Below are 12,376 nucleotides of genomic sequence, written 5' to 3'. Positions count from 1 at the left end.
ATGCTGAATTGCACCTAGAAATGTTCATGGCACCCAGCTCCAATAAGCAGTCAGAGCCACCATCTCCTTCCTCAGCTGAAATTTGCAGGTGATCTTCAGACAGAACCCAGAAAAATCACCTCTCCTCAATTTTCTGACCAACATATTAGGAAAGAAGACACTTATTCTTGCTCCTGGATTGCATTACGTTTCTGCAGCTCTTGTCCTTGTCTAGACCAGCTTGTCCCTTTGGTAAAACCAGGAGATTCCCATGTAAGGATCACTGCAAATGCACTGGTTGTTTCCATTCCATCTACTTTACATTCCTAGATGCCTGCATTTATTCCAGTGACTCATTCATTTGCAAAAATTTTGTTACCCTCACTTTAAGTGGATCACATGTGCCAGCAGCATGCCTGCTGACCCTATCCTGGGGCTATCAGCCAAGAAAATTATTGTCTTCCTAAGTGGTTTAATTCCATTTCCTATAACCACATGTGTCACAAGAGAGAAGATATGGATGGGTACCATGAAAAAATACATGTTTTGCAATTTAAAAGTTTGCAGTGACCTGTGTGTATGAAGCTGTTAAGAGACCAGACCTATCCTTAGGACAAACAAACCTTTCAGCTAAGATGTTCTCATCTCTAAACCAAGTGGTCCAAGACATGGTACTGGCTGAGATGGGCTGACTTCCACACTGGACTGGTAATTTCTGCTTTCTGAAATTTCCAAATCCAAAGGAGAACACTTTCAAAAAAATAGGGCTGGCGGCCCTGACTTCATGCACTTACATTCAACTCATTCAGCCTGAGTTGAATGTAAGTGCACAAAGTCTGTCTGGGGTTTTTTTTGGCCTTTGTGTTTGTTTATCTTTCTACTGCCAATTTCACGCCTGACCAGACAAACTCACAGAAGTTTTTTGTTGCAAGGTGAGGCAAGTCAATAAACAGACAAGTTAAGAGGAAAACACACTCTAAATGGTACTTTCTTTTCCTCTGGCTTCATTATCCCAGCGCTCCCCTCAGCTCCCAGACTGTGCTGACTGTGATGTTGATTGGCTCACAAATAGACTGTAAAATCCTTTAGGCTAGGACCTTCCCTTCCCTCGCTCTCTAAAACCATTAGCCAGACCCTCATCACTACATAAATGCAAAGAAATAATGATGATTATGGATGATAATAACGACTAAAAATTCATATCCTCTGAAGACATGAGACCAGGAGATATTCACAGCCTCCCAATTTGTCTCAGAAGGGATGAGAAGGAGAAGCAGCAACACAGAAAAGCCAAGCAGAGAGTCAAAAACGGGGAAAGAGCAACAATAACAGCAAAAGGAAAAACAAAGGCAAGTTCAAGGAATCCCTGGAGAAGTGCAGCTTTTGAAGTCCCCTGCATGCGGTGGCAGCGAGGAGCCCGTGGCAGCGCGTTTGATTCACCCCAGCTCCCGCTCTGTCACTCACCCAGCACACAAATAGAGCGTGCCTTACCCCAGGTCCCATCTCTGCTCCTCACAAAGTCACAGCCTGCTCGTAGATCAGAGCTGCTCCAAATACAAAAACGAAGGAACAGACACGCTGTCAAAGTAGGATTTGCTTTTCCCCTTGCTTTGCTGATGTTGTAGGAATTGGGCTTCAGATGAAAAACATTCTTAGTTAAGAAAATGAAGGAAAAAAATTCAACTTAAAGTGCAGATTCTGCAACTTGGAGATATTAAGTGAATTATTTTATTTTTACTAAGTTGCTCAGGTTTTAAAAAGGAAAAAAATTAGTAGAAATGAAAAATTGCACTACAAGATTTTGTAGATGTCTTTATGTCTTGTCACTTTATGTCTGTTAACAGATAAAGGATTATATTTTCATTGTAATTACTCTTATATTCTCACATCTCAATGGTTGGCTTCTATTTTATACAGGAAGGTGATAAGAGATTTTGGACTCTTTGCTGTTATTGCCTGTCCAGATGTGCTGCTCTTCCTATTTCATTCCACCTTTAAAGCTCAGTGATCCAAAATAGAAGGAAGAGATTGTTGGACTGGGTTTTTATTTTGTTTTTCTGTTCTTCCCCCTAAACCAGGAATTGTCCTCTAAGTCAGAAATGCCTCCTGGAAGGCAAATGTTAGGTTTGCATACCTTGAAGAAGAACAAAATGTGTTTACTCCTTTCCATCTGTCAGTGAATTTCTGAGCCACCAACCACTAACACCAACATTCTCCTGTAAATGTTTTTTTGGTACCTGAATGCTCATCATAGTTCAGATTTTCTTTTTATTATTTCCATATGAAATCTATTTCACATTTAGCAGTCACACATGTCCAGAAATTCTCAATTTAAGGGAACAATTGTCTTTTCAGTACATTTAGTATACCAAAATTAGAGATTTGGGAGTTACAAAAAAAAAAATTCCAAACAGTCTAAGTCCCGTTACAAATTCTGAAAAACATCCTCTCTACAACCAGTACGTTTTCATTGCATTAAAATATTAGCAAAGCTCTAGTATTTTAAGACTATGGTTTGTAGGTTGTTCAGAAATATGCCTAACTATAAAAGCAAACCCAGTAGTATAAATCAAGCAAGTGCAACATTAACCAAACTGGGAACTTGTACTGAGCACTGAACACATAGTAAAGTACAATTTCCAGGCAAAACAAATAATTCTTTTGAATATTTTTCTGTGTATAACCAAAGAATCATGAGATTAATAAAAAACCAACAAAGTATCTACAGGGCTTATGCCCCCATAAAAATATCTCTCAGAGAGTCTAATTTCTTTTGTTATTACAAAAGCAGTTGTTATTAAACAATTGCAATCGGATTTTAGGCTTTCAAGAGGAGTACTTATGTACAAAGATAGTGTGCTGCAGAACTCTTGTTAGCTTTGCTGAATTGTGCATGCATAATACATAATTGCTGGAAGTGAAACAGAACTGCTAAACCAAACAGGTGGGAAAGAGATGGAAAGAGAGAAGAAGGGAGAAAAAGACTAAAATGTCCTTAAAGCTATATCAAAAGCCTGTAGACACACACACACACACATATATAAACATGTAATGCTCTTCACTGTTACAAAGTTTTGGGTTGCTAAAGGCAGATTTAGGAAAAAAAACTTAGTAAAATATCCACCTTCTCCTCTTAGCAGAAAATAAATTCTGATATCCCACATTATGCTGTTGGTTTTTCATCAGGTATTCACAAAGATATTCTAGAAAAATTGCCAGAGTGAAGATCTTTTGATTTGTTGGATTTTTGTTTCTTTTCTTCCCTACTTGTTTATTCATCTTTATTTTCTGCCTATGACTCTGATTTCTAACTCCCAATCAGGGCAGAGACTCCTGCAAATGAAAAGTTCATGAGAGACAGGCTAATAGTCTTCCCATCCAAAACTTTACTTATTTTTATTATTTTTTCCTACTTTTCTTCTATCCAGACTCTTAAAAATTCTTGAACAGCACAGAGTTCTTCTCTAACATTCCTATTGGTAATCAGTCTGTACCACCCTAGAGCAACCAATCTACCAGTCTTGTCCTCCTCTGTATGCTCTTTTCACCTTTTTCTGAATTGGAAAGGAAACACTGGTGGATCAAACAACCTTGAGAAGGACAGATTGTGCGCCATAAAGAGAGAAATAGACACATGATATCATGGATAGTCATTAAGAGACATTGGAAAAATATATTTCACTCTGTCACATTGAGACTAGGTAGCTCACTGGAGAAAGACAAACATGAGACTTTGGTTTTTCTGGAATGTATTCCTATTTTTCCTAATTGGGTTTTTTTTACGTTTATGACATAATTTTAAATGGAAAGAGGAAAAGAAAATAGTCTTCCCTGTCTAAGATGACTGATTTTGGTATTTTGAGAGCTTTGTTTACCATTGTCTCCCTTTTTGGACTCCCAGGGTGAATGAGAGATTTTCCCTCATAGCCTTTGGCTGGAAAAGTTCGGTCACTAAACGACCTCTTACATTTATTTAAAGCTTCAAACATTTACAGCTCATTAGATTTCTAGATACCAGCCATTGCAAAATACCTCTACTTTTTTTTTTCCTTTTTTAGGATGCTGAAGAGCAAGGATAAATCAGTAGAGAAGCACTATACCAGGAAGATAAGAAGTGACTCTCAGAAATTTCTTCTAAGACTGGGAAAAAAAAATGCTTGACTTTGGGATTGAGAGTGCTCAATCTGCTTAATTAATCAGAAGAGTGAAAGACAACTTGGTTGAAATACGTACATCCAAAGAGAGGAAATATGGTGCACAGAATGCTTTAATCTTTTGGTGAAAGGCATAACCAGAGTCTGGAAACTGAATCACATATGCAAGACTCAGAAATTTGCTACACACATGCTTGACAAAGAGATTGACTGAGAAACTCTTGAGGAAAGTGTAAAGCCTTTATCATCTCTTCAAAGCCAGGACTTGATGCCTTTCCTCAACCAATTCTTACTTTATGCTCTGAAATTGTCTGCTACAAGGGTGAAATTTAATATCCTGTTATAGGAGAGCCCAGATATATACATCTCAGCCCCTTCTAACCTAGATGAATCAGGAACTCATTTCCAAGAGGAGTAAACTAAGCACTGGAACACACAATTTCATCCTCCATTATCAATCCTGTAGATCAGGACAGCTGACAGTGAAACATCACTTCCATGGCTCAAAGCCTTGGCATTGCAAGAAAATGGCTGAAAACACAGCAACTCTACATGTTTTTATCACTTTCCTTTTATTGAACCCCCAGGATATAATCAACCAAGGTGTCTTTTGTTGATTATTTTAAAATTATTGATGATGATAATGTTTTATAACTATAGTACCTTCTCATGGTTTTTGAAATAAAGAAATAAAGTTACATTGAAAATTAGATGGTAAAATTTGCAAGCTATAAATATAAGGTTCTACTGATTTTCACAAAAGAAAAAAAATCACTAAGAAGCAATGTACTTATACGTGTATATCATTTGACTACCTATGGGATGGAGGGGAGAAACTATTTGAAAACACACATTGAAAAAAATTATAGGCCATTCTGTTCATGAAAAGATGAGAATAATTTGTGCAGCTGAAAATGGGGTGGGAATATAGCTGGAGAGAATGGAGACACAAATTGTAGAAATCTGTTATTAAGAAATAAGTTGAGAATTTCAAGACTTCTTTTTTTTTTCCACAGAATACAGAGATGAAGAAGGATCTAAATTATTTAGACTGCCTCCAGGCTATGTTTGGGGACCACTATTTTAAAAAGCTTGGGTTTGTGCTCTGGGATTTTATTGAAAGGACAAAATAAAACCCAGCTCTCTAGATGGTTGCTTATTAGCTGCAGTCCAGGATCTGGGTCTGATGATTTATTAGGGAGCACTGTGAAAATGCTGGAGACCTGCCACGGGTTTACAATGCAGTGTGGAGTTAGGGAAGCTACCTACTGCACCCACATCCCTCCCTCTGGGTTCCATCTACCCAAAAACTAATATAAACTTGGTGGTAAAAAAAATACTGGGACTGCAGGGATAGTGACATGGAGGAGGGCAGCATTCCAGAGGGCCAAATTAATTTCCCTAGGGAGCCCCTGCTTGTAAAATCCCATAAACAAAATGTCACTTTTCATTGCTAAACCTCTTTGATTGCTAACAGCAAACACATGCCTTATTTTGGCATAAAGCTCTGCACCATCAAATTAAATAATGTTGAGTTGTCGTTTTGTTTTTGGTTTGCTTTTTTCCCCCCTAACAATCTGTCTCACACATTCCTTGGCTGCCTTTAAAAGTCACTTGTAAAGTTTCACACTTGCATGCTGCGAACAGCGAGCAGCAGAGCTGGAAAGCTCAGTGTCTCCAAGGATCAATAAGCTTTGAGTCGTTGTGGCTCAAATGGAGTGAAACAAGTCCAGCAAGTGACAACTGCCATCTCATGGTGGCTGCAGGGAATGAAAGGGAAGGTCTCCAGGTGATCCCTGATGGCTGAGTGGGAGCATCACCTGAGGGCCTGATAAAATTACACAATGCTTGAACTTGAAGGTACCGGGGATTCTGTAAGAGAAATTACAGGTGAAATGCCAGGAGGTCACTACTGTTGTAACAACAAAACAGCTCTAATATCAGTGTGTTCCTCAGTGTCAGCACCTAGCTATCTCTAAAGGTGCCTTATAATTCCAGCTGAAAAAGTGCATTGGGGTTGGGTTGACAAAGCCCAAACCTGCACTGATAACCAGACTTATAAAGGAAAAAGCACAAAATAGGCACGCTGACAGGTTAGGCTCCTACAGCAGACAAATGATTGGCTAAAACTATCCTAAAAAAAAATGTGTTATTGTGCAAGGCGCTGTTGTCAGCAGTTTCCAGGAAGAGAACAGGATTTGAGGAATTTCCTCAAACTACAAGAAAAATGTAAAAAAAAAATCCTAATAATTTCAGAAGACTACTCAGAATAAGACATTTACACTTAGGACAACTTTAATCTCCATATCCTTCTGTGCATGTTATAAGAAATATATTCCTGATACCTCCAGGCACGAATTATCTCAATATGCTATGCTCCAAGGAAAGGTGATATGTCCTGTACTTGACTAGGTTCCCTGTGGAAAGGGAACCAACCTGGAAACACAGTGGTTTCATTTGAAGCAGAAATTTGATTTTTAACGTGTATTAGGAATAATTCTTAACTGATCAGAACTATGATACAGCTTTAGATCAACATGGGAAAGCAAGCACCTCTCTGTCAGCCCAAACTGCATCTCTTTCCCTGTTAGCCTTGAAGAGCAGTGGGTGGGTCAGCCTGTTCTCTGTATCCTCTATCCAAGCACTCGGTGCCACCAAGTTCAGTTCAAACTCAGCCACATCCCCTCTACACACTGACCCAACTGCCAGTGGGGTCTGCCACACAATTCCACAAATATTATAAACCTCACTGCCTGATACAGATCTGCAGTGCTCAAAAAGATCCGTGTACAGCTCACTTGATGTATTTTTAGTAAGCTTTCCTGTACCTTCTCATTTAAAAGGAAAAAAGAAAAGTGATAATAGAAGTTGAACAGAAGTAGATGTTGGCATTATTATGTGGACACAAATTACATTGAATGCTCATTCCAATATCTAGCGCTGATTATTCCCACCACCTTATCTAGAAATAATTAGTGAGCATCCTCCTGAGAATTGCAACCCTAATGCTTCTCCTTGCTACATTAAAATTACTCAGGCTTTACACCAGTGTAACTACACAAAGGATTACCATCACTGCCTACAGTTTTAAAACTCCTTTAGCCTGCAGAGTGAGCACAGTTTTTCAGGGCAAGATATCCAGAACTGATTTCCTTGGGAATTACAAAGCATAAAAACTGAAGACAGATACACACTTAGCATTAAGCCCAAGATTACATGTTTGTACTGATAACAGAGAAGTAATAAAAAGAAAATACTTAGCTTAAACTTTGAGCATATGGAACAAGCATGCATGTGGAGAGGGAACTCAATTATTTAGTGAAATGGTGTTTTCAAAGTAGCAAGAATTTCCTTTCCATGCCCTGATGTTATTTCCCTTGCTACTTGTTTCTTTGGTTCATTTTCAGTCCCCACCTGCTCCTGGAGCAGCAGACAGACCTTGTCATCAAAGGCTTCAGGATCAGCCTAGCAAGTCAGGAAACCTTGGTCCCTTCCCTGCTGCAGCTGGCTGCCTCTGCAGGCAATTGGTCATTCCCAGTGCTGAACTCAAGGAGCTGATTTTGCCAGCTTTATTCAGCTTTATCTTAGAAAAGTGCACTTAGCAGCAAGAAAATACACTCAAATACACAAAAAACCAGCAAAACAACCGAATCTTAAAGGGAGACCTATGAAAATTCTGCCACTTCTGATCCTTGAGGCACTCATCTTCATACATTTTAAGTGTCTCTGATGTTATCTGTGCCCATTTTTAGCATTGCCAGGGACTGACAGGGTATTTAAGATGAGGAACCAGAGAGTTAAACCTATATCTAAAACATAAGCTGCTATCTTCACTTTTATTCAGCTAACTGGCTTTTGGGAACCAACACAGTTCTTAGGTAACCACTGGGGTGTGGAAGAGAGAGGAGACAGTGGTGGTGCCTCTCCAGCCCTTATCTTGGGGCTGCAGCTGCTGTGTGCAGCAGGGGAGCCCTGCACTCTGACTTGCCCTTCCCCTGCATGGGTTTGAGCCCCTCTCCCTGAATGCATGCTCTAACTACCAGCCTAAAACGTATTTCAGTTGAGAGTTCTCTTCCTCACATATATCAAAGTAATCTTGATTTGCTTGAAAATATGAAAATGCTAATAAATAGAAGAAGGTGGGGGGTTTTTTACATTAAACAGAAGATTAAACAATATCTCACCTTTGAATTCCACTTGACTGTTCTGGAGAGGCTGGAACCAGCAATTTACTAGTCTCAACAGTGATCTCTGAAATCTGGACAAACTATTTCTGGATTTCCATTCAAGCAGTGTGACAACCTTGCCTCAATTATACTCATTCACATTTGCATTTGAACATACAAAATTAATACCATATCCTTCCACAGCACATATCACAAACCATGAATTTCTACTTTCTCTAGCAAGTCATACATCTACCTGTCTCAGAGCATCCTTCTCCAGGGCACATTAAGACCTGTCCTCTCTCCATTTTTCAGCAGGAGGTGGTTTGCAGACACTCATTAAGTCACTTTGCTGCATCTGGGTCCAAACCTCCCAAATTCTTACATAGCCTTACTGCTAAATTCTGTTTTATCTTTCATTACAGCAAGGATATAGATTTAGAAAATGTAAAATAGGGTCTCTGACAACTAGATTGCCTCAGTCTTAGAAAAGAAATGTAACAGATCTGGTCAGGTCATGAGAACATGCCTGGTCTCATCCCTTCTTAATTTTCCCCTCCTGTCCAAACTCCCTCATATCAATCTCAAAGGACACGGTAGCAGGAGAGGTCAAATAACTTCTCTTAATCAGAAAGTAAGAAACAAAAGCACAGAAACAGGTGCATGGAATGGGCTTCTTTTGGCTGATCTTCTGCAGCTGGATAAATACCAGGGAACAAAACACAACCATCCCCTGGGTGGAGAGGGAGATGGAAGACATAGGCACCCTGCCATTTCTGGGATATACAACTTACACCAAGACATCTTTTTGAAATATGAGGGAGCAAACAACAGTTTGTTCAACATTGTCAATAAATGATTGTCAGTAAATCTTGGTCTAATTCATGGAAATAGAGCCAGCTGGGAGCTTTTTGAAGATGTGTTGCATTATCAGTGCTATTTGCAGAACTGGGTAATTTAGGCAGATTTCTGAATCCAGACTTTGTGATTTCCTTCCTTCACTCATTATTCATACAACATTTCTTGACATTTCAAAATGAATAGAAGAAAACCTTTTGTCTCAATTTTATTTTCAAATAGTAGAGTAAAAAAAAACCCCATAAAATGGTAGAAACAGGATGTTTTAGGGACACTGAAACAAACATTTTTGTGTTTGTTGCAAACTGAACATTTTAAAAATCTTTAGTCATGACAGGAAAATTATTTGAGAACTCAGAGATTTTGAGATGGCAAAGCATTTCCGCTCCTACTTCCAGTGTGTTGACTGTTCAGGATAAAAGAGCTATTTTATAATTTTCCATTGCATTCCTCCTACACCCAAACTCAAATAAATAGAACCAGCTTCAAATCTTTCCTAAGCATCCATTTTTTACTACATATCTAATGTGAAAAGTACCTGGGAAGATAGTGTGTTTTCTTTAGTTACCAAGCTAAATGAAGAACATCACAAATACCTTTTGCTGGTTCCTCCAGTTGTCGTCATTCACCCAGCTTAAATCCCAGCACACTTTGCAGCCACACAAGCTCTGGAAACATTGACAGTAGAAACCTTTTCTTCTTTCCAGTCCCATCACATTTTTGGTGCTGTTTTCCCCTTCATCCTCTGCCAGCTCCCCAAAAAGGGAAGGAAAGGCACAAAATATCCCCAAGAATGTAAACAAAAAAGAGAAAACTCAGGACCTCATCCCAGTAGACACTAGAGCGTGAAATTTGCTGCTGAACCTGCAAAAGTTTTCAGTCTTAAAAGCTCCAGTTAAACTCAAGAGAGAAATTTTTAACTGGCCTTTCTCCCCTTCAACTTTCATTTCTCAACAAACTTCACCTGCACTTTGAGAACTAAACCAGAGCAATTAGCTTTTAGCCCTGTCTTTTATAGCTAATTGCCCTTAAGGCAACTGCAAGGATTCCCAGGTGTCAGCTTTCTGTGGTGTTTATGCAAGTCCCAGAAGAGAGCAAGCAAAGACACTAAAATAGAAAAGTTCTTCAGCAGACATACAGAGAAAAAGGGAGCTTGAAAAGGCAACAAGGCATCATCATTAATTTTCTATGTATATCACGTTTACTCCCTGAATTATACAATGTGATAGCATTACAAGCAGAAAAAGCTTCTTAAATGTAAAGATTTAAAAAAAAACTTCTCCAGTTTCTTCAACCCTACAATGACCCCTAATTGGCACTTGAAATCCTTTAGCCACGAATTTAATTATATTTCTAACACCCTTGAGAGTGTTTTCTTTTATTTATTTAACTGGCTTTTTTTTTTCCTCTTGACATTAATCTAAGAAGACTATGTGGGTATTTTTTGTCTAAAACAGCAGTCACTGCACTTAACAGGAAACAATTTTCTGCTGCCTGGAAGGTGAAAATTTCCCTTCAAATCACTGTAGGTGAACTCACCTCCATATGTCAGCAGGAGATGGCCACAGATGGGCTTTCCTACTGACATTTCCATGTGTTGGTTTGGTTTTGAGGTCCCTCCAGTCGTGTCTCAGTGGAGGGTGGTGCTGGGGACTCCATGAGTTCCCAAAGGAGGAATAGCAGAACTTGCTGAACCCACACTCTGCTGCTGCTGCCACTCAATAACCTCCTGTGCACGCAAGAATGTGTTCCAGTCAAGTTTTCACCAAGAACAAAAGTCATATTTCCCAGTCTGAGGAACTTCATAGTTCTGCAGGACTACAGATGCTGACTGAACCAGCACTGGTTTTTGGAAGCTAAGCTCATTGAGAAGTCCAGCAAGAGATGACTTGGAAACCCTGTTACTACAGAAATAGCCAAAGGTGTTAGATTTGTAAGTGCCCCTAAATTTGGATATTAACACCATCATCCCAACAACTGCCTTGAAGTTCTCCTCAAAGACTGTGGCTACCAGGGCACATCTCCCTCATACTGCTATCAGCTTCAATATCAGACTTTTCATCTTAACAAATCTGGATGGTATCTCACCTACAGTAAGATGTCTTTCTAGGGGCAATCATGATTGTCAACAGCTTCAATGGCTATATGCAGACCAAACAGCACTTTTTATATGATGTGAAGACTTCTATTTCCATGGAGGAAAACAGAAGGAACAGAAATGTAACAAATGCAAGAAAAAAAAGTAACAAAAAATATTTGAGCATTTGTGCCACTATAGGTCTTTTTGTGTGCTCAGTAACTTGTTTCAGATTAATTAGCAATCTTTGAGTGGTCCTGCTAAGCAGGTGGCAAACTAGAATGCATTGTTTTGCTTTGGTGCCCATATTTCACAGCGCACTGTTAATGCCTTTTTATTTGTATTTATTTTTTTTGCTCCCTTGCTTTGTTTTATAAGTGTTCAGAGTGCTGCACAGCATTATGGTACACTATCATTTTTCAAGCCATTAAATGTTAACTTCATTTTCTTGTGTGAATTATGCTTTGCTCTTTTAGTTTTGTAATGAAAAGTAAGTACAGGTTATGCAAGCAATAACCCCTGTGTAAGCAGCAGCTATCTTTTTAAACGGTTTATTATGCCACAGTCTGGTACTCTATTAAATATAGATTACAGACTGTTGAATAAATGAATATCAACTAAGCAGCCCCATCCTTCTGTACATATCAACGCAAATAATGAATCATGGCACCTCATGAAAATGTATAACCCAGAAGAGTGGGTCAAGAAGTAATTACACATTTGTCTTATCTCGTGCTTCTTGCTCTCAAACCAGGAAAATACATTTGTGATGTTTAGGGGACACTAAGAAAGCTCTTGCAATCTGTTTTTCCTGGAAGATGAAAAAGTATTCTCTCTCATAGTTTCATGTAGATGTGCTTAGATTTCCAAGTATGTTTCTTAAACTATACTTTGAAAAAGATTCTTACATAGTTATTAATCCACATTGAAAAATGGGGGTTCATACTCATACCTCATATCTTCCTCAGACCTCCTGTGTTACAAAAATAAGAGTAACTGAATGGCTCAGCTTGGGAAATGTAGGTAATTATCAAAATAAATGGGCCAGTATATGCATTTGAGGTTATATTATATACTGTGTAAAAAATGTAATTATTTAGATACTTATAAACATAAAAAATGGACATCAAATCAGGACAGAA

This window comes from Ammospiza caudacuta, chromosome 8 (assembly GCF_027887145.1).
Source record: "Ammospiza caudacuta isolate bAmmCau1 chromosome 8, bAmmCau1.pri, whole genome shotgun sequence".
Lineage (NCBI taxonomy): Eukaryota > Metazoa > Chordata > Aves > Passeriformes > Passerellidae > Ammospiza > Ammospiza caudacuta.
Note: the sequence above shows the minus strand (reverse complement) of the source record.